Genomic DNA, 20,218 nt, shown 5'->3' on the forward strand with positions numbered 1-20,218 from the left:
GTTAACTGCATGCCATTTTAATTATGTTAACTGTGGGACATCAACTTACATTTCGGTAAGAAAATGCTAATATTCACTTATTTCTATTTTTATTGTATTTTTATACCCGTTTTTCTCCCCAATTTCGTGGTATCCAATTGGTAGTTACTACAGTCTTGTCCCATCGCTGTTGGTGACAGTCAAAAGTTCAACCAAACCAAATGCTAATATTCACTTATTTCTATTTTTAATTATTTTTATACCCCTTTTTCTCCCCAATTTCGTGGTATCCAATTGGTAGTTACAGTCTTGTCCCATCGCTGTTGGTGGCAGTCAAAAGTTCAACCAAACCAAAGTGTGGATTGAAGGCCCTCCTTGTCCATAATCTGATTTCTGGGTAAAGGAGCAAACATACACATTTGTAAATTGGGAGAACTATCTCTTTAAATGTCATATAAAATGTATGTCATGGATTTATTTTTTATTTATGTTCTTGTAATTATTCGTGGTCTAACTTCCCTGCTCCATGAGCTGCACCAGTTAATTAAGTCTGAATGAAGATTTATCTGACCCCCTTTGCCTGGAAGTCCAATTTCTCACTGAATGTAGAGGACTTTTGTTCAGGTGCTTCTGCCATCAATTGGATACAAGGGTTGAAAATCAATACCGTATGGTTTGCTAATGTAATATTTGAATCTCCCATAATCCATATTATAATGGAAATACTCACTGCCGTAAACAAGACTATCATATCACTAAGAAAATCATGCAAAAACATAGAATTATGATGACACATGATGATTCCCCATCTGCTAGTCAACTGCACCATCATTCTTTCCAAGATGACCGACATTCATGGAAGTCCAACCATCCATGCACCTCACACAGTCAAAAAAAACAAAGCCAAACATCTCACCATGTTTGAAAAACTCCATTGGTGACAAATACATTTCCAATTTGTCAAAGATGAACGAGATGACCAACCGAACAAAAACCCCTCTACTCACCTCTGTTAGTCCCAATGGAGCTGAGAAAAATACGTACTGCCTAGCGGGAAGAACGGTGTGCGATAACCACTCTAAATTGAACAGAAACAGACTGTTCCGCAGATGCCCAGTCCCAAGGTGTCTCTCTAAACATGGGCTGCATAGCTGGGCTGGCTGCTGCTTATCGTCCTCCTCAGCCCGATCCATGGCCATACAAGGACTCTGCTGATAGAGCCTGTCACTCTGGGCTTCTGGAGTAGGCCGGCTATCTGGCAGCTCTTTGTCGCCACCGACACATGGGAGATAAAGGGTTTGGATGGGTAATTTGGATGGTGGGTACTTTTTAGACAATGTTGAACTCACCCACCAGTGGAGGAATGTGGTGGATAAGTGGTTCCCTCCAGGGTGATTTTCCACTGCTTCCAGGCCCTTTGACCGTGGAGGTGGTATATGGAGATTGGATATCTCCATTAATTGTCTTGAAGTCCATATTATGGATCCAGGGGATGGGTGGATTAGAGGTGGATCCGTAGAGGAGAGGTGAAAGAAAGAGGATCTTAGTAGTGTTTCAGTTCTCCCCAATGTGTTCATCAAAGTGACAAGGTTTCAGTCTGTCGATACGTTTGGAAGCGTTGTAACAGAGATGTGAACGATAGGGGTACATTGTGTGATTTCCCATCACTTGCAAGCTTTATTGAATGTGTGTGTGTGTGTGTTCATCCCTTTTACACATGTTCACAGTGTGTGACGGACTACATGCGTCGTATCATTTTACTCTCTAAGACACTGTACAGTGCGTGAACATTAGTTTCAAAGTTATGACCACTTGCTGCCAAATACATTTTGATTGATAATAAACCAGAGGCATTCAAATAGCCATTTCCATATGGCTTATGTGCCTCCCTTTTCCAGTGTGAAGCCGACAAACTCCCTATCAAAACTGAGGTGAGAGCAAGGCAGTGATTATTTGAAGAAGATAGCACACCCAACTGATATCTATCTTTGCCATGAGCGCACAGATATCAACCATCGTCTACTAGCGTCTGGTGGAAGAGAAGAGATATTGAGAGGAAGGGTGGCAGGCTTAAAAGGGTTGAGGCTCATTAAAGCTACTGTAAAACAAGTACTCATTCTCTCAGACAAAATGATTGACATATCTGCATATCTGAACCCATAATCAGCTGATTAGCATAATCTGCTATTTTAGCCCTCATGCACTTCATAGGCAGGCATGAATCTAAAAATCAATGAGGGTGTTACATACCCTATATTCTGCTATGCTAAGTGTTATAAAACAATACGAAGCATGTAGCTGAGCTTTGTAAAGCAAAATGTCGTAGGTATTTTCACACCATTTTGGTTTTCCTCTCCAATCGAGTCGTAGTCGTGACTTATTTGCAGTGACAATGCTCCCTCCTCGCTTTCCTTGAAATAGAAGCCTTATCTCTCCCCGTCTGTGGCACAGAATCTGTGCCTGAGCTCCATTTCATTTGGCCCCAAGCAGCACGCTGCTCTATTTACCGGACTAGCCTTTGTGCTCCATCGACATCATAATCCAAGTTGGAAAATTCAAGTCATGCCAAACGTCTGTTCCACACAGAGTTAGGACGCATACATTAACCTCAAGTGGGAGCAATCGCTTTTGAAGCATAAATAAGCGGTGCTATTGGACGAGCTCAGACGGTGTCTTGGTAGCGTTTATGTTCGGAAATGTTATTTATCTTTTTCCCAGGTCCTTGGTTTTGCCACTTTTAAGTTGCCACTATTTTCCTGTTTTTTTTTTATATTTTCCTCTTTAAATAATCATGGATAATGTTTCTACAAAATACCCCATTATCTCAAAAGACATTATTTTGGTTTTGAGAGTAACTTACATCATGGAGCATTAACCATTTTGGAGGACAATGCTACAACATATTAGCTAGTCAAAAGTCTTGAGACATAAGCTGGCATTCAATCATTGCAGATGTTACGTTTTCCATTCTGCCTTTTCAGAAGTGTGTTTGATTTGCACAGCATTTACCTCAGAAGGAAGAAGTTGACATGTGATGTAGAAATGGGCAGTCTCGTGTTGTGAACTGTTCAGTATTGATGCCAAACTTGGCTGAGAAGTCACCCAGGGCACACAACAGCACTGCCAATTCCTAAATCAAGTGTCAACTTCTTCTCGCCCGGACTTGCTGCTGTAAAGGGCAGTGTGGAAAACTATCATCTGCAATGATTGAATTCCAGCCAGTCTTGTTTGAGACATTAGAAATGCATTGCTTTTCTTACATACACGTACATAATAACATTTTAGGTTGTGGCCTTGTACTTTGCTGCAACTGAAAATTGAGTGTTACAGGATTTGAATCACAAGCTGATTGACTTGAGTCAACTGACAGTAAAAATAAAAAAGTACTTGAATTAATAGACAGTCATATGCCTCATTCCCCTCATATCCAAGAGTTAACTTGGTGAAGATTGACAGAAAGAACTACGAAGGCTAATGTGGATTTCTTCTCATTTATATTTCAATTACACCTGCTTTGGAGATTCAAACCCATTGCAATGCAATTTGTTTTGAAAACTCAACTAAGACATTAATGCCCATACGAATGCAGTTTCTTATTGTGATTGTAAATCATTTGAGTATACAGAGACAATAACACGTTCACTCAAATAATTATGGAAGACAGGAAATCATTGTAATGGACCCAATGCGCCATCTCATTCTTGCCGCCCGCGACATGATGCAAGATTTTCATGTGACTGAGGGGATTTGCTGGAGCTGCTCGAAGCTACTGATGCTCAGGAGAAAGAGTCTTACATGAACCACATTTCAAGTGATCCCAAAAACAAAGGACCCATCAAAGAATAGCTCAAGCTGTCAGAATGAAACACCACAAAAGGTCAATAAAAAAAAAATGAATAAAGGGCCCACAAAAAATTCCAGGCAAAAAGTTGTTTGATTGGACTATTATGATGCGCCGAATGTTAATGATTGGAATTGTGGGTTAGCGCTTTCGTTGCATGCCTCATAGTACAGTTGTTTCAGATGTCAGAAGCACTGTAGCCTAATTACTGATCATTCTTAAGACAACAGTGTTGCTATGCAGGCAACATTTAAAGTGTCAACAATATATGCTATCTCTTGTGATTTAGCACAAAATGTAAATTTAGTCAAGTATGATTATTAACGCCTCACAGGAAATGTACTCAAGAAACATATCCGGAACTGTCACGCATGCTTGGTCACTCACTCGCGCTCTCTCTCAATTTAATTACATTTAAGGGGCTTTATTGGCATGGGAAACATGTGTTTACATTGCCTAAGCAAGTGAAGTAGATAATAAACAAAAGTGAAATAAACAATGAAAACATATTATTATTATTATTATTATAATAATAACAGTAAACATTCCACTCACAAAAGTTCCAAAAGAATACAGACATTTCAAATGTCATATTATGTGCAAATAGTTCAAGTACAAAAGGGAAAATAAATAAACATAAATGTGGGTTGTATTTACAATGGTGTTCGTTCTTCACTGGTTGCCCTTTTCTTGTGGCAACAACAGGTCACAAATCTTGTTGCTGTGATGGCACACTGTGGTATTTCACCCAATAGACATAGGAGTTTATCAAAATTGGGTTTGTTTTCTAATTCTTTGTGGGTCTGTGTAATCTGAAGGAAATATGCTTCTCTAATATGGTCATACATTTGGCAGGAGGTTAGGAATTGCAGCTCAGTTTCCATCTAATTTTGTGGGCAGTGTGCATATAGCCTGTCTTCTCTTGAGAGCCAGGTCTGCCTACGGCGGCCTTTCTCAATAACAAGGCTATGCTCACTGAATCTGTACATAGTCAAAGCTTTCCTTAAATTTGGGTCAGTCACAGTGGTCAGGTGTTCTGACACTGTGTACTCTCTGTTTAGGGCCAAATAGCATTCTAGTTTCCTCTGTTTTTTGTTAATTCTTTCCAATGTGTCAATTAATTATCTTTTTGTTTTCTCGTGATTTGGTTATGTCTAATTGTGTTGCTAAGCTTGTTTAGGGGACTCTTCTCCAGGTTCATCTCTCTGTAGGTGATGGCTTTGTTATGGAAGGTTTGGGAATCGCTTCCTTTTAGGTGGCTGTAGAATTTAACGTCTATTTTCTGGATTTTGATAATTAGCAGGTATCGGACTAATTCTACCACACACACAAGTTATGGTTCATCAATAATATTCATCAAACATCAAAAAGCTGAGACATACGAATACCTGGTTCTGCCATGATGCTTCCACACACAACACTGGCTGCAGATTCTTAGTCAATACCAAGTGATTTGAGGATCTGCATTCGGCTACTGATAGTAATGTGGGGAAATGGATTGTACATTGTTTTATTCAAAAGGATTCAATCATTTGGATATTTCTTTGTGTGATGTATCACATCCGGCCGTGATTGGGAGTCCCATAGGGCAGTGCACAATTGGCCCAGCGTTGTCCGGGGTAGGCCGTCATTGTAAATAAGAATTTGTTCTGAACTGACTTGCCTAGTTAAATAAATGTTTTAAAAGAATATGTACAAATTAATTATCCTGTTTCTCTATATTATCCCCTAAAACACATTATTACATACATTACTACAACACAATTTCACATACATTTCATTATCATAATGTATAGTAATGACAATCCAAGGCATTATACATAAAAGCTTAGTCACACAGGGCATCACTTCTCTTATATGGTCACAGTTGGATGTTAATTCATTAAAACCACAGTCCAACAAAACATCAAGCAGTTCCGTCGTGACATCATTCGAGTGGTAACATTTCTCTTATTGCCGCAGGAGGACGAGAAGCAGACACTTGGTTTTCCAGCATTCCAGTACATCTGTTTGTTTTTTATCTGCGGTGTGTAAAATGTCAAGCGCAGGACACTGGAACGGAGTAGGAAAAGTGAAGCAGAAGGGTGTTAATGGGATTATGTGGCCCTCAGCTCGCACCTGCAAGCAGGAGGTGTCTGTGGGTGTCTACAGAAGATGGCTCTGTGACACAGGGCTCACGACCATTTAGCAATTTTAAATTCAATAAAGTTATTAGTTATTCCCAAGGAGAACATACTGCCTGGCATCATATATGACTGACAGACTGCAGGCAACATGTTACAACAAGATTATACAGTATATTCCCACACCATAAATGAAGAAGGCTGTTTCAGGTCATATTCAACAGTGTGGGCCAGAGTGGCCAAACCGCAATTTCAATGTGGCAACACACCAACAACATTTGATTGGTTGTCGTTTAAGGTAGCAGTTTAAATATACACACTGTTAAGGGTCATGTTTTGATAGGCTACTATCCATAGATTTTGTCAGCCAATTCTTTCAGTCACCATGCAAAACTTAAATATCTCTGTGTCAGTGAAGGTGATGGCTTGGTGTGTTAAAATGAGGACTCGAATTGAGGCAACATGGCAAGATGGCGACAACAAACATGGCAGCTCTGCTTCTAGCTCCTAAGAAACTGATTTTTTGTCTCTTATTTCTTACATTATTAGCCCAGAACGTTTTTTGTGTTACTACACACAGCCAGAAAGAACTTTTGGATATCAGAGTGAAGGTAACTCACCAGCATTACGACTTCTCAAATTGGATCCTTTGTTCATACTCCCCAGGGCAATTGAACTCATCCCAGAGGCTGCTTCAAGACACCGCCGGCAGAGAAGAGGTATTCGGAATGGACTTCTAGTCCAACTCAGGAGGCGTGCACACCATCCATCACTTCCGAGTATATTACTTGCTGATGTTCAGTCTCTGGACAATAAAGGAGACAAGCTCAGGGCGAGGTTCTCCTTCCAGAGAGACATCAGGGACTGTAACATACTCTGTTTCATGGAATAATGGCTCTCTCTGGATATACTACCCCCGTCCATACAGCCAGCTGGGTTCTCAGTACATCGCACAGGAGTAAAGAACTCTCCGGGAAGAAGAAAGGCAGTTGTCACGGCCGTTGAATGAAGAGGACCAAGGTGCAGCGTGGTGAGCGTACATATTATTTTTATTAGAAATGACGCCTAACAAAACAATAAACACTACCAAACAAACCGTGTAGCTAAAGGCTATGTGCCATAAACTAAGTCAACTTCCCACAAAGACAGGTGGGAAAAAGGGCTACCTAAGTATGGTTCTCAATCAGAAACAACGATAGACAGCTGTCCCTGATTGAGAACCCTACCCGGCCAAACATAGAAATACAAATAATAGAACATAGAATACCCACCCCAAATCACACCCTGACCAAACCAAATAGAGACATAAAAAGGATCTCTAAGGTCAGGGCGTGACAGTACCCTCCCCCAAAGGTGCGGACTCCGGCCGCAAAACCTGAACCTATAGGGGAGGGTCTGGGTGGGCATCTATCCGCTGTGGCGGCTCAGCTGCGGGACGCAGACCCCGCTCCACCACAGGCTCACCCCACTTTGGTGGCACCTCTGGTGCGGGGACCCTCGTAGCGGGCCCCGGACTGGGGGCCAACATTGGCTCCTCGTAGTCAAAAGAAACGGAGCCATCTCCTAGGCCTGGAGGCCTGTATTCGTCATCCCACATCTCCTAGGCCTGGAGGCCTGTATTCGTCATCCCACTGGCCGGAGCTCGGAATCGGTCCGTACCTCACCATCGGTTGCGTCATTGACCTCTTCGGAGTCCAGGTAACCAACCCTCTCATACACGGAATCAAACAATATCCACACAGAAGCAAAACACTCATACTGGTGAAAATTGCCCACAACACCATGATTATGACTTTTTTCCATTTCCCAAACAAACTATCAAACCAATTTGTTAGAGCATTATCCACCCCAGAGTTCTCTGCTAATTCATGAGCTAATATGGTTAAATCTGCCCGGTCCTTGGTCACCGTCTGGAGCTGTGTTATTGGGGATGAAAGCACAACATTCTGCTCCGAATATCACACACACCACCCTTCCAAGCCAGCCCATATCTGATTCCTAGCTTTGAACTCATCAGGCACCCCCTTTGGAACTCCAATGTTATCAATGTAAACTCTATTGTCAAAAGATCCTGACGGAGCACTCATTATTTCTCTTCTACCTGGCTCTAGGTCCTTGTGTTTGATAAGGGTGAAGGGCCTGCCGAACTACACTAGTACACAAATACCAGTCCAATTTGTTGGCAGGTTAGGCCCCAGCTTCCGACCTCCACACAACCACCAAACATCCGCTCTAGGCCTTTTTATCTTACTAAAGTCCTTGGAACTCAACCACCGAGTCAGGTCCCTCATTGTCTTGTCTGTTGTAACATTCTCTGTCCTATTGCATTTTCTTACTTCCCCTACGTCCCATCCGTGTGTGATGTATCGAGCCATACAATAATAATGTCCTCCTGTGACTGTGAAAGGGGGAAGTCTGTATGTAATGGGCATATGGGGATACAGTTAATGCATATCAATGCAACTGTCATTGTTTGGCTTCCCTGCCTTCATGAACAGCTTTACCATACAGGCCATTCCCCTGGGTGTATCAATTCCATCAAATGGGAAGGGAATGGTTGTTAACTGAGGTTTTGCTGTGGCGCAGGCATAACATTCTTCTTTCGCTACTGATCTGGCTGTATACTGAATCAATTCTAACCATAGGTTAGAATCCCCATAATCTACTCGTTGTATCCCAGGTTTCCAGAACATTCCCTTTATCTAAAGAATTCACGTGTTTAATTAAAACTCAGAAAACAAAACTTCTAATATTCCATATGTGAGTGTACCCCTTTAAGATATTGTGTCTCTGGGAAACATGGACATCTCCTCAAACCCAAACGTTTACTACCAACAAAACCTAATAATAATAATGAGAATTCCATTGTACTCCTTCCAATCATTAGTTTTAAATTTCCTCAATGGTTATATGTAAAACCCATTCTGTCTGTCTGCAAACAGTCTCTCAAAATGCTTGATATGAATACCCTGCCAATAGACCCCCACAACTGTGATTAACGTGCACTGTCCCTTTAAAATAATATTAACTCAATCTGCAATCCACTTTGCGGACCTGTCATGGTTCCACGTAATGGAAACAGATTATAATGTTAGTATACCTTAACTTCCTGTTCAATTTCACTGATTACCTAAACAATCAAACCAAGAATCAATAACCAGAAACTATCACAAAACTTTTACGATTCAACTATTCAGACCTCCCTCTCTTACAGCCAAATATAGCCCAGCACGCACCACCAACCAGTGATGCCCACCTAGCAGCCTCCAGTATTTATGCTCAGCCTCCAGTATTTATGCTGCAGTAGTTTATGTGTCGGGGGGCTGGGGTCAGTTTGTTATATCTGGAGTACTTCTCCTGTCCTATTCGGTGTCCTGTGTGAATCTAAGTGTGCGTTCTCTAATTCTCTCCTTCTCTCTTTCTTTCTCTCTCTCGGAGGACCTGAGCCCTAGGACCATGCCCCAGGACTACCTGACATGATGACTCCTTGCTGTCCCCAGTCCACCTGGCCATGCTGCTGCTCCAGTTTCAACTTCCACCTGACTGTGCTGCTGCTCCAGTTTCAACTGTTCTGCCTTATTATTATTCGACCATGCTGGTCATTTATGAACATTTGAACATCTTGGCCATGTTCTGTTATAATCTCCACCCGGCACAGCCAGAAGAGGACTGGCCACCCCACATAGCCTGGTTCCTCTCTAGGTTTCTTCCTAGGTTTTGGCCTTTCTAGGGAGTTTTTCCTAGCCACCGTGCTTCTACACCTGCATTGCTTGCTGTTTGGGGTTTTAGGCTGGGTTTCTGTACAGCACTTTGAGATATCAGCTAATGTACGAAGGGCTATATAAATAAATTTGATTTGATTTGATTTAGCAATTTTGTTGCTAGATTTAGCGTCTTTTTAGGCCCTCCCCCACCCTCCTTTCGGAAAAGCTGACCACGACTCCATTTTGTTGCTCCCTGCCTTTAGACAGAGACTAAAACAGGAAGCTTCCGCACTCAGGTCTGTTCAACGCTGGTCCGACCAATCTGATTCCACGCTTCAAGAATGCTTCGATCACGTGGATTGGGATATGTTCCGCATTGCGTCAAACAACAACATTGACGAATACGCTGATTTGGTGAGCGAGTTTATTAACAAGTGCATCGGTGATGTCGTACCCACAGCAACAATTTTAAAAATCCCAAACCAGGAACCGTGGATTGATGGTAGCATTCGTGCGAAACTGAAAGCGCGAACCACTGCTTTTAACCAGGTCAAGGTGACCGGAAACATTAACAAATACAAACAGTGTAGCTATTCCCTCCGCAAGGCAATCAAACAAGCTAAGCGTCAGTATAGAGAGTCGCAATTCAACGGCTCCAGTCCACAGTCAATCGCGGATTACAAAAAGAAAACCAGCCCCTTCGCGGACCAGGATGTCTTGCTCCCAGACAGACTAAACAACTTCTTTGCTCGCTTTGAGGACAGTACAGTACCACTGACACGGCCCGCTACCAAAACCTGCGGACTCTCCTTCACTGCAGCCAACGTGAGTAAAACAATTAAACGTGTTAACCCTCGGCATCCCCAGCCGCGTCCTCAGAGCATGCGCAGACCAGCCTGGTGTGTTGACAATTGAATTGATTTTCTGACCAATGCATGTTACATTTGGATCGGTATGGGGTCCGAGGACTGATGCAGTCATATCTTAAACATTTGAATCGGGGGCTGATAAATCATTTCATCGCAAACAAATTGTATCAATATAATAATAATTATAATAAATGTATAATAATGGTATAACAACGATAACATAATACCACCAACACATACCAGTAATATCCATGGTGATTCATAACTTTTCCTTCCTCTCACAGACCAACTTAGCCATAAAATAAAGATGCATACTGTGAGATGGTAACAAAATGGTATGGAAGGTTTGTACAACTTTTGCGTTACCTTGTCTGTATCGATGCCTCTAGACATGGACCACGTGGAGACAATGTAGTCCATGATGTGTACTGGTGACCAGGAGCACTGAGCCGGCACCCTCCTTCCTGGCTGGATGCCCATTCTAGCCCGGCCAATGTGAGGAGCTGGAATAGAGAGCACCGGGCTAGAATAGCGCACTGGAGACACCGTGCGCAACTCTGCATAACATGGTGCCTGACCTGTTACACGCTCCCCACGATAAGCACGAGGAGTTGGCTTGGGTATCCCTCCTGACTCAACCAATCTCCTCGTGTGCCTCCTCCCCAAAAATCTTGGGGCTGCCTCTCAGGCTTCCGTGCTAGCCGTGTACCTTTATATCTTCGCCGTTCCTCCATTCCCCTGTATCCCTCCTCGCACTGTGCCAAAGAATCCCATGCAGGCTCTGGCACTCTCCCTGGATCGATCAACCACCTCTCAATCTCCTCCCAGGTTGTTACCCACTCGTCCTTCTCCCGGGTCCATTTCTCCATTAAGTGCTGTTCCTCCCATTCATGCTGCTTGGTCCTTTTATGGTGGGTTATTCTGTCACGTTCGTGGTATGGAGGAGACCAAGGCGCAGAGTGATGTGAATACATACTTATTTAATGAAGAAAACACTAAACAAACTTACAAAAACAACAAAACAAACGTGACACTATAATATATTAGTGCAGACAGAGGCAACTTAGACATAGACAATAACCCACAGAGAACCTAAGGAATATGGCTGCCTAAATATGGTTCCCAATCAGAGACAACCATAAACAGCTGCCTCTAATTGAGAACCAATCTAGGCAACCATAGACATACATAATACCTAGACTACTAAACACCCCCATAAACATACAAAACCCCTAGACAAGGAAAACACATAAATCACCCATGTCACACCCTGACCTAACCAAAATAATAAAGAAAACAAAGAATACTAAGGTCAGGGCATGACAGTTGGTTGGATGTCGTCACCGTTTTCTGTTGTGTACCAGTTTGCCACCGGCCTGAAACGGAAGTTCAATTTCCAGAGGCCAGGTCTTTAACGCTCCCATGGGAAGACAGAAAACAGGTATTGAAAATCCGGCTTGAAGGACTAAGTTGTCACGAGAATTTTCTATCCCAATGATAATAACTGACAATCAATAGCTCTGACCAATCCCCGAGGTTTGTAAGACCATGGGTATAATAATAATTAGTCAAAGACTCAGCTTATGCAAAAGGTTAGTACAGTTTACTCAGAGAACATTCTAAAGTCAAGAATACAAAGACGTCCATTTTATAGCTGCGCACATACTTCCACACAAACAGTAGATATCCTACGCACATACTTCCACACAAATAGTAGATATCCTACGCACATACATTCACACAAACAGAATATATCCTACGCACATACTGTCTCTCTACCCAGCCGACAGAGATCAGAGAGACCTTGACCTTGAGACGTACTTCCCGTTCTCTCCCAAATCTCTAGTCAGGTCGGCGCCGAATTTTGCTCAGACAGTCTGTGTTTAAAATACCATAAAGACCCTAATTCTGACTATAACTACACATTTATTGATTATAAGTTTATACATTCTAATCAATTCCATACAATTTTATGGTTTCAGGGTGGAATATTCTAATCGTTCAATGATCAGATAAATCCCATTAACAGTAGTATACTGTAGAGTACTATACTGTATACTACACTGTAGTATTCCTCGATTGTGTTTTGCTTACTATAGACCAAATCAGAATGTTCGTAAACAAAGTCGTTCTGGTAGTTCCGCGTTGCAAGCGTCAGAAAGGTGGACTCAGGAATGCATAGGAAACCATATGCAGACCACCGCCAGACATGCTAGATTATCTAACAAATAATTAATAGAATAATAATTAGCACTAATTGCAATGTTGGATAGATCAGTTCCATTTATGAAAATAGCGACAATGATCTCACAGTATTTTTTATCCACTCTACACCCATCGGCACTATGCAGCATGAATGTATGCAAACAAAAAAGTAGCTAGCTAGCTAATGTTATATAGACCATCTAAGCTGTAGCCCCCAACTACCTAGCTAACCATTTGATTTGATTAGCTAGTTAGCTGTGTTTCAGATATCGTCTCGTTATTGTTCAGCTATCTTGTTTGAACACCAAATGAAAACAGGCTGCTTGCCAGTTGGTGCGGTAGCTAGCTAGCTGTCCCTGCCTCAGCCATTGCATTGGCTATCTTGCCAGCAAGCATGGATGAATGCAGATGTCAGTCATGTAACATTAGCAAGCGAAGACAACCCTCATTTCAATGAATAAGCTGGACTTGGTAGCTACATCAGCACACAAATATTTCCTTACCCAATGCTGGTTCCATAGCCTGCCATACGTGAGTTGCTGAGGTGGGGCTACGAGGTTATCAGAAAGTGTACTAGCTAGCCTGGCTAGCTACTTGTCTGGCTACTACAACCAATTCTATCTTCTGATATTTCCTTTCCATTTGTGCTGTACAATTAATGACCATAGCAATAAGCACCAAGAAGCCAACCTTACTACTCGTCCCAAGTTACGAAACGCGTAGTGCCCTTTCCCTCTTTCCCTCTGCAGACACACAAAAAATCAACACAAGTCCAGCTCTGGATATTTTGACCGAATTGACAGAACCCAAATTCTTCCTCACCCAGCCTGACAACACAAACGGATCGGCGAAAAAGCATGGATCCACTTTCTCCACAAATCATATTTTCCTGATCGTTGGGGTGAGGCTCAGAAGCCTTCACCTCACTTGATGGTGCAGGTTCTTCCTCTTCACTAATGTCAAGTGACATTTCAGGGTTTTCAGAAGCGTAACGGAATTATCTCTCCTGTACTGGAGTCAAAGGAGAAAGTACTCTGCTTGTATTTCGCAGATGTTGGTTTGGGTTTGAACCTCACATCCTTCTTTCTGCCTCGCTTCTTCTCGCCATCCGCCATTTTCCTCACCCGGGCCTCCGACATGAATTCCATCTCCGTGTGTGGGACTTCCCCAAACAACTTCCTTCAGGCTCAGTCACTTCTATCCACTTGCGAACCAACGTGGCACACTAACTTCACATAGCCAGGTAATAGAGGTAGTGGCTCACTACCGTCATCTGCTAGATAATTGTGAGATTACACCATAAAATAGCACTGGGACATTGACAATGATTCATGTTATTGGAAAGTCGATTCTGTCAGCTCCTTACTGTACTGTCAACTACATTATGCGATTACTGATTTGTAAGTACAGAGCACAACCATGCACAGACCGCAACTTTCTTCACCCAGAACTACATTTGTTTGCTATTGTGAAATCATGGTGATCTCTCATATAGAATTGTGTGGTATACTGTAGAATACTATACTACACCCTGTAGTATCCCTCAATTGTTTACTCCTTACTATAGAAGTGCATAGTATACTGTAGAATACACTACACACTGTACTTTTCAGTCATTACAGTTTTTCTCAATAGTGTACAAGCAATTTTAGATCTGTGTTGAAATGTAATCTATAGCGGAAAAGCAATGATCAAACCTCTGATAATTTTCTTGCCTTAGTACCTGACTTGCATATCTTAGACTACCTTTCGCAAAACATGACATACAAATGTCATCAGTGAATACAAAATTCACTATTAAGTGTTTTGTTCACAGAATATTAGCAAATTGTTTTCATCAGAAGAGAAAAATGTGCAATTGCGTTGACTGTTTCCGGCAATCAGTAAATACTACTGCACAAAAGGAAGGACGCCTATATCTTTGTAGTGACTGGGAGTATTGATACACTATCCAAAGTGTAATTCATAACTTCACCATACTCAAAGGGATATAACTTCCAATAGGTTCCCTTATTTGCAAGGCATTGGAAAACCTCCCTGGTCTTTGTGGTCGAATCTGTTAAAAATGCACTGCTCGACTGAGGGACCTTACAAATAATTCTATGTGTGGGGTACAGAGATGAAGTAGTCCTTAAAAAATCCTGTTAAATCCATGCAACTTATTATGTGAATGTTTACTCCTGAACTTATTTAGGCTGGTCATAACAAAGGGGTTGAATACTTACTGACGCAAGACATTTAAGCTTTTCATTTTAAATACATTTGTAAACCATTTGAAAAACATTATTCTACTTTGACATTATGGGGTTTTGCGTGTAGGCGAGTGACAAAAAAAATCTCCATTTAATCCATTTTAAATTCAGGCAGTAACACAACAACATCTTGAACAAGGGGTGTGAATACTTTCTGATTGCACTCATAACAGTTGTGTTCCTCCATTATATTCACCTTTCTTTATTTCTACTGTGGATTGTGTTCTGTGCACCAATGGAACGTCTACACATCTATGAGCAAACCAACCTTTGTATTGAACACATGTACTGTATTTGGATTGTGATAATACCAATGAATGAATGCTGCACACAATGTGCTTATTTTGATTTCAAAAATGCATCAGAAATAATATTTGATTTGATGTGTATGCGAACGTTTGGTTAAATATGCATAAAAGGAGAGTAATTGCCCATAGTACTGCACCTTTGGATAGTTGTACTTCTAATTTTGATCATCATGATTTAGTGACTGGAAAGAAAATGTATTGATCTACTGAATTTTTAAAACAATAACTTTCTGTTTTGTCTGTTGGGACTCAAGAGATAAGTATGGTTGCATTAATCTTTTTTTCAGGCAGTCTTGTTCTTTTGATGAATGTATTTGCAATTTTGATGGTGTTATATAGTTTTCATTAACGTATTTGTGTTTTGAGAAGGCAAGTACTTTTATTTGTCTTTACCCCCTTTTTCTCCCCAAATTTGTGATATCCAGTTGCCGTTCCAATTACGATCTTGTCTCATTGCTGCAACTCCCTAATGGGGGGCTCGGGCGAGGCGAAGGTCGAGTCATATGTCCCCCGAAACATGGCACGCTAAGCCACGCTTCTTAACACCCGCATGCGTAACCCGGAAGCCAGCCGGACCAATGTGTCGGAGGAAATACCTTTAACTTCTTTGGGATAGGGGGCAGCATTTTCACTTTTGGATGAATAGCGTGCCCAGAGTGAACTGCCTCGTCCTCAGTCCCAGATGCTAATATATGCATATTATTATTAGTATTGGATAGAAAACACTCTCAGGTTTCTAAAACTGTTTGAATGATGTCTGTGAGTATAACATAACTCATATGGCAGGTGAAAACCTGAGAAAAAATCCAAACAGGAAGTGGGAAATCTGAGGTTTGTTGTTTTTGAACTCCGCCCTATCGAAAACACAGTGGGATATGGGTCAAGATCTACTTCCTAGGGCTTCCACTAGATGTCAACCGTCTTTAGAAACTTGAATGAGGCTTCTACTGTGAAGTGGGACCGGATGAGAGCTCTTTGAGTCAGTGGTCTGGCAGAGTGTCACAGTCCCATGATGCGGGGTCACAATAGAGGTAGCTCTCGTTCTATGGCTTTTCTACGGACAATGGAATTCTCTGGTTGGAACATTATTGAACTTTTATGATAAAAACATCCTAAAGATTGATTCTATACTTAGTTTGACAAGTTTCTTCGACCTGTAATATAACTTTTTGAATGTTTCGTCTGACTGAACCAGATCGTTCTGATGAAGATCATCAAAGGTAAGTGAATATTTATAATGCTATTTATGAATAATGTTGACTACCCAACATGGCGAATATTTCTCTGGCTGGTTTGTGCTCTGAGCGCCGTACTCAGATTATGCTTTTTCCGTAAAGTTTTTTTGAAATCTAACACAGCGGTTGCTTTAAGGAGAAGTGTATCTAAAGTTCTATGCATAACACTAGAATTTTCATCAACATTTATAATGAGTATTTCTGTGAATTCATGTGGCTCTCTGCACAATCACCCCATGTTTTAGAATTACAGAACATAATGCACCAATGTAAAATTAGATTTTTTAAATATAAATATGCACTTTATCGATCAAAACATACATCTATTGTGTAACATGAAGTCCTATGAGTGTCATCTGATGAAGATCATCAAAGGTTAGTGATTAATTTTCTCTCTATTTGTGCTTTTTGTGACTCCTCTCTTTGGCTGGAAAAATGGCTGGGTTTTTTGTGGCTTGGTGGTGACCTAAAATAATAGTTTGTGGAGCTTTCGCTGCAAAGCATTTTTGAAATCAGACACTGTGGCTGGATTAACGAGAATTTTATCTTTAAAATGGTGCCTAAAACTTGTATGTTTGAGAAAGTTGATTTTTGAGATTTCTGTTGATTTGTATTTGGTGCCCTGCAATTTCATTGGCTGTTGGCGAGGGGTTCCGCTAGTGGAACGGGGTTCCGCTCTCCATTCCTAGACAGATTAAACTGACGACTTAAAGTCAGCCTGCAGGCGCCCGGACCGCCACAAGGATTCGCAAGAGTGCGATGAGCCAAGTAATGCCCCCCCTGGCCAAACTCTAAACTGGGCGAAGCTGGGCCAATTGTGTGCCGCCCTATGGGACTCCTGGTCAGGGGTCAACTACATTTTGAAAACTCATTGAATGTGTAGGATATTGTATTTATGGAAATAACTCAAAGTTAACACCCCCATACCCACATGAAAAATAATATTGTTTACCATAGAGTACTTTCTATAGAATTATGTAGTACATTGTAGTAAACTGTACTATACTGTAAGGAGTACTATACTACACACTGTATTCCCCTCCCCTTATCCCAATTGTGCTACCCATGAGTGAGAAACCTACATGCCAAGTATAGACCATACTGTATATTGTGTTCGCTACAGGTTATAGAAAAGAGTATAAACTCTGAATCTATCTGTCACGCCCTGACCTTAGAGAGCCTTTTAATGTCTTTATTTGGTTTGGTCAGGGTGTGATTTTGGGGGGGGGGGCATTCTATGTTCTTTATTTCTTTGTTTCTGGACAAGTGCGGATCCCAATCAGAGGCAGCTGTCTATCGTTGTCTCTGATTGGGAATCATACTTAGGTAGCCCTTTATCCCACCTGTGATTGTGGGTAGTTGTCTATGTGTAGTGGCCTGTGAGCACTACGTAGCGTTACGTTTGTTATTTCTTGTTTTGTTGGCGACATTATAAATAAACTAAAATGTACGCTGCGCCTTGGTCCTTTCCTTTCGACGAGCGTGACACTATCCATTCAAACCCCAGTCCTACCTACTTGAAAGTCATGGAAAAGGTGTTTTTTAATATTTGTCCAGTAGGTTTCCTCAAGGAGAAAGCCCACACTTCTATGTCAAAGATAATAAAACAAAAACACTATAGTAAATACTACAGTATACTACAGTCATGTCCACAAAAACACTACAGTAAATACTACAGTATACTACAGCCATGTGTTTTTGTGCAAAACCTAGTGAATACTACAGTGAAGTCCACAAAAACACTACAGTGAATATTACACTTACTTAGTAATACAACAGCATTTGTGGGCAGGCTCTCACAGATCTCTTCATAATATTGATTAGTCAGTCAAAGTTTTCATTATTGGTAGGCAATCTAGGTGTGTTTAATATCCGTGAATCCATGAATTGCTGGCTTTATGTGAACGTCTATGGGTAACCAAGCTGACTATAAAATGCCGGTGTGGGATAATTCTTTCCTATTTTTTATAGTGAGGGTACTTCCCAATTTAGTACACTAAATATTCCCATGCTCTGTTTAAAAGTAGTGCCCTATACAGGGAATAGGGTCCCTTTTGGGATACAACATGCTCATGCCAAGAAACCGCCATTGTAACTTATATTACCTACTCAAGACAGAAAGCAGCAGCTCCCAAAGACCATATGGGTGAACTGGAGGAACTGTAACCCCTGGTGCTTAATGCTTTATTAATGGCGTACAGTATTAAGACATCCTGCTTTAAAAACAAATGGATTATCTCAATCAATACACTGCAAGGTAATACTTTCAAGGGGGCAGAGTAGGGGTGACAATAGGCTCATGCTCTAAGCTAATGTTATCCCCCTTAGTAAACAACATATTTCTTTGTAAGTGTTATTTGGTTTATTGGTCATTCAGCACTTTGTCGTCAGCAAGATATTGGAAGGCCACTATAGAGTGAGAATCACATTGCTGCCTCTTTTACTTTGCCAGAGCTGCAAGTGACAAGGTATCCATGCTGACAATTTACACAGTGTGCTTTAAGGATCTTTTTTTAGGTAAACCCTGTCGTTGTGTTTCCTCGTGAAACACGACCGCTTATTTTTGACAGATTCATAATTAAGGTGCTGGGATGTTTATGAATTTAACATTATACATGTCTCAATAGGAGTGATTAATATTTCATTTCAAGCTCTACAATGATTGAAAACCCTGGGTCCAAGTTAATTTTCTGATATTGCCAAACTATGTGCATTATGAATGGCATCACAGGGGCAACAATCTCATTTAGGGGTGATATACACTACATGACCAAAAGTATGTGGACACCAGCTTGTCAAACATCTCATTCCAAAGTTATGGACATTCTTTGCTGCTCTAACCCCCCTTTGCTGCTATAACCTCCATTTGCTGCTATAACAGCCTCCACTCTTCTGGGAAGACTTTCCACTACAGCCACAAGAGCATTAGTGAGGACAGGCACTGATGGGCGATTAGGCCTGGTTCGCAGTCGGTGTTCCAATTCAACCCAAAGGTGTTCGATGGGGTTGAGGTCAGAGCTCTGTGTAGCCAAGTCAAATTTTTCTACACCAATCTCGACAAACCATTTCTGTATGGACCTGGCTTTGTGCATGGAGGCCTTGTCATGCTGAAAGTTGGAAGCATAGAATCGTCTGGAATGTCATTGTATGCTGTAGTATTAAGATTTCCCTTCACTGGAACTAACGGGCCTAGCCCGAACCACAAAAAACACGCCAGAGAACGCTTTTCCACTGCTCCAGAGACCAAGGCAGCGAGCTTTACACCACTCCTACGAACGTTTGGCATTGCACATGGTGATCTCACGGAAACCCATTTCATGAAGCTCCCGATGAACAGTTCTTGTGCTGACGTTGCTTCCAGAGGCAGTTTGGAACTCGGTGGTGAGTGTTGCAACTGAGGACAGACGATTTGTACTTCAGCATTCTGAAGAATTCAGTCCAGTTCTGTGAGCTTGTGTGGCCTACCACTTCGCGGTTGACCCATTGTGGCTCCTAGACGTTTCCACTTCACAATAACAATGCTTACAGTTGACAGCAGCAACTCTAACAGGGCAGAAACTTGAAGAACTGACTTGCTGGAAAGGTGGCATCCTATGACTGTGCTACATTGAAAGTCTTCAGTAAAGCCATTCTACTACCAATATTAGTCTATGGAGATTGCATGGCTGTGTGAACGATTATATGCACCTGTCAGCAATGGGA

General features: G+C 41.6%; 1 protein-coding gene and 1 pseudogene across 3 annotated transcripts in view; one reads left to right on the forward strand and one right to left on the reverse strand.

Annotated features, from left to right (window-relative positions):
• The window catches only part of slc8a1a (solute carrier family 8 member 1a), a 43,872-nt gene extending 42,769 nt beyond the window's left edge, over positions 1-1,103 (reverse strand). For all 3 annotated transcript variants that reach the window (XM_024443479.1, XM_024443471.1, XM_024443459.1), the window contains exon 1: positions 987-1,103. The gene's annotated coding sequence lies outside the window, so the exon portion shown is untranslated. The remainder of the gene's footprint in view (positions 1-986) is intronic.
• Positions 1,104-18,049: 16,946 nt separating this feature from the next.
• LOC112223386 lies at positions 18,050-18,099 on the forward strand (annotated as a pseudogene).
• The last annotated feature ends 2,119 nt before the right edge of the window (positions 18,100-20,218 follow it).

Source organism: Oncorhynchus tshawytscha, linkage group LG02 (assembly GCF_018296145.1).
Source record: "Oncorhynchus tshawytscha isolate Ot180627B linkage group LG02, Otsh_v2.0, whole genome shotgun sequence".
Taxonomy (NCBI): Eukaryota; Metazoa; Chordata; class Actinopteri; order Salmoniformes; family Salmonidae; genus Oncorhynchus; species Oncorhynchus tshawytscha.